We start from the raw sequence: 3,892 nt of genomic DNA on the forward strand, positions 1-3,892 counted from the left end.
TACTGTTTTGTCTTTCTTCTTTTTATTAGAATTTTAAAGTAAATCCCATACATTATGCCATTTCACCCATAAATTTGTCAGAATGCATCCTTCTTAAGGACTTTTAAAAACAGAACCACACTGTCATTATCACAGCAAACTCCTTAATACCACCTAATACCCAGTCCATGTTCAAATTTCCATGATTGTCTCAAAAAAGCCTTTTTACAACTGGTTTGCTCAAATCGGGGTCAGGTGGTCCCTCAGTGCGATGCCTCTGGGGCTCTGCTAGCTCCTCATGGCCCCCCACGTTTTTCTCTCTGGAATTCAGACAAAAATTAAAATCCTTCACCAATCCTTTGGATAACCTGAAATAGCGTTCCCACGAGCAAGGGGGACAGGTGTCCTGCCCAGTGACCAAGTCTCCAAGTGCGAGCCGGTGCCCTACAGAAGCCCACTCCGCAGGTTTTTACTTCGGGGCTGGGCAAGCAAAGACGCCTGGAGTCTGGAACAAAGAGGTCGCCTCTCCCCACAAGTCTCCCTGATGTGAACATGGCCAGAGGACCCCCACGCACACCTCCACTTCCCCTCGCCTGTGGGTTCCCTGATGCCTCGTCAGGAAGCCCAGATGGTGGACGCCCTTTCCGCAGCGGCTCCGGTGGGTGCTGAAGCCCTCGGGCCCGCAGAGCCTTGCCGCACAGGGAGGCCTTCCCGCCGTTGCCACGCGGGTGAGGCTTGTGTTCCAAGCAGACCTGGCGATGCGGGCCCAGGTGGCCTCTCAGGCTGAAGGCCTGTCCGCACACCTCGCAGCCGAAGGGCTGCTCGCTTCTGTAGTTCCTCTGGTGTCGCAGAAGGTCCGGGACCGACCTGAAGGTCCGGCCACACTGGAAACGCTCAAAGGCAAAGCCACTCCCCACCCTACCCCTGGCTCAAGGGCTGCCAGAAGCGATTACAGTGTCTCCACCGGTAAAGGGCCTCCCTTGCCTGGTGGAGGAAACAGGCACTTACACAGGCTGGCAGCGAGACAGGAGAAAATCCACACAACGTGTCTTATCAGCTCACTCCCATCTAATTAGGGATTCACTCCAAGAAAGTGGCCCAGCAGTGAGAAAGAAGCACACAGATGAGCTAAAACTATAAATGGTGGAAAGCTGAAAATGAACTCAAATGCTCACCCAGATGGGGTCACAGTTAGGTCAACGCTGGTATCATCCGTAGGAGGGAGGACTGTGATGCTGGGCGTTCACCTAAAGAGCCGGGTAGCACCTCACGTACTTGTGTTTACACAGGAACAAAGACACCGGTCAGGATAGAGACTGTGCTCTCTGTTCCCCTAACCAGCCCCCGCTCCTGGGTTGGGGGAGGGTGCCGGGGACAGGGACCCACATCCTTCTGAACCACTCACCCTCGGCTTCCCTCCAACCTGGCACCCGAGACCCTCTCTGTCTTGGGGCTCCACACAACCCAGTGTCTGCCCCGCTGGTCTCATTTCCACACGTCTGCTTGATCTCACTTCTGAGGGAATCTGAAATGAAAAACAAAAGACCACCACAGTCACCACCTCCCGTAAGGGAAGGAGGCGCCCTCATCATCCCTGGGACGAGCACAAGGAATAAGGCACCTGCCCACGGCCACACACGAAGCCCCTCAGAGCAGGGCTGTCAGGCCCGAGACCTCATGCCGGGCGTGCGCCTGCTGGTGCGGCCGCGAGGTTGGAGCACCCACACCCTCTCAGGCCCCCTGCCGTGCACACCCACGGCGCCCACCGGCTCCGCACGCAGCAGAGCAGCGCTCCGTGCAGGGGCGGGGTGCCAGCCCGGGTTTCCAGGGTCCGGTCAGACAGCATCTCCTGCCCACGGTCCCAGTGGGAGGGGAGAACGTCATCGGTGGGTGCTGGGCGCTGATCTCCCCTGGGAGCAGAGGGAGACCCTGGGGACCCCTCCGCACTTCCTGAAACGCGGGTCTCTCCCGCCCCACCACCTGCGGCTCACTCCACTCTTCCAGGCGAGAGACGCGGCCAGGTATGGGGCCTCGAAATCCTCCAAGGAGAGAAAAGGTGTGGTTTTCTGTATAGAAGACAAAGCAAGGGTGCAGGCCAGCCCTCGGGGCAACGTCCAGGAAGCCACCCCAAAGCAGAGAAGACAGACAGGGAGGAGGGAGCCAGGGCCAAACCGTGACAGGCTCTCCCCACCCTCCTTGCCGGCGGGGCCAGGTCTAACAGTGGACGGGTCTGAGGAAGGAAGAGTGGGCTGCCTCCAGGGCAGCACGAAGAATGCCCTTGGCCAGACTTGGTGCAGGACGGCCCCTCCACAGACACAGGACAAGAGCTCCAGCTCCCACACCCCCTTAGCCTGAACTCGAGGCCCTGGCGCCATCGAGGGACTGGATGGGTTCTGCAGGCTGAATTCAGCCGAGCTCCTGAAACTGCCGGCATCACACCCCGGCCCAGCACCCTCTGGCCAGGGTCCGCACACCGCCGCCACTCTTCCCTTGAGGAGTGCATGGCCACCTGCAATACAAACAGCTCCCGCCAGGAGCAGGACGTCAGACCTGGCCGCTGCTGAAACGCACGTGTCTGGAAGAAAAGGCGGGGGGCCAGGGGGTCTCAAAGGAGGAGAAACCTCAAAAGGCCTGAAGCTGAGGCTCAAGGGAAGGCTCCTGTCATGGACTGAATGTCTGTGTCCCTCAGATTCATCTGCAGAAGCCCTAACTCCCAGTATGGCTGCATTTGAAGGCGGGGCCTCTAGGGAAGTATTTAAGGTTAAAAAAGGTCACAGGGTGGGGCCCTGATCCGATAGGATTAGGGTCCTCGTAAGAAGAGACACCAGAGCACTCTTGCACCCTCTTCCTCTCTCTCTCCTTCTACAAGCCAGGAAGCGGGCCCTCACCAGAACCAACCATGCCAGCACCTGATCTGGGACTTCCAGCCTCCAGACTGTGAGAAATCAACCAATAAATGCGTGTGTGCTGAGTTACGGCAGCTTCAGCAGACTAAGCACCTAGAGAAGCAAGTGTATTTTCACGTTTTCTGTAACATCCACTATGGTCTTAATGTAAATGAATCACATCTCCCCTCACTCCGTAAGACAGAGCTGGCAGGCAGGCAGGCAGGCACAGACCTCTGGAGCCACCATGGTGGACCACTCCCACGGGTGGGCTGGGGGCTGGGGTCCTGGTCAGCCTGCAGGGCACAGGGAGGTGGTGCTCACCTGGGACACATCCGTGGGAACAGCAGAGGCCTTTGGGGAGACGTGTGGGCCCCTCTGGGGAAAGGCAGGTTCTGAGGGCTCATCTGTGAGACAAAGAAAGTGAGTGAGAGCTGCAGCCCAGAAGCCCCCACCTGACCCCAAGAGCCCTGAACCTTCTCAGTGCACCAAGGGAGATTCAGGAAAACCAGTGACACAAGCCCATGCACGCTCCATAATGGAAGGGGAATTTGGGGGTCAGGTGGGGGCCAGCATCACTGTAAGGAAACCACTGGGTGCCCTGGGTCCCCCACCCCCATACACATGGACCCTGACATTCCAGAGAGCAAGCCTCAGGCTGTCACCAAATGGTGGCGAGACCATCATTTATGGCTGAAAACCAGCAGCTTAGCCGCAGACAAGTGATTGGACAGTTGGGGGCTAAACCCCACCCTGTGTGCTTCCCCAGGAGACAGGAGCAGGATGGCCCATGCCCTCAGCAGTGCACACATGAACGTTCTCGGGCACTTTCCCCTGAATCAAATTCTTCCACCAGAGCTTCATTATTCTTCACCACGTTTTGGGAATAAGCAGCAAGCTCCCCTAAACTGTGCAGACATGGTCTGCTCAGATCCTACTTCTGCCCCCAGGTTTGTTCAGAACCACCCTCCTCAGGATCCCAAAGTCTCCGGCCACAGTGAGTGCCTGTGTCTTTCCTGGGTGAAATG

Source organism: Monodon monoceros, unplaced genomic scaffold, assembly GCF_005190385.1.
Source record: "Monodon monoceros isolate NGI ecotype Baffin Bay Population unplaced genomic scaffold, NGI_Narwhal_1 Super_Scaffold_5, whole genome shotgun sequence".
NCBI classification, from domain to species: domain Eukaryota; kingdom Metazoa; phylum Chordata; class Mammalia; order Artiodactyla; family Monodontidae; genus Monodon; species Monodon monoceros.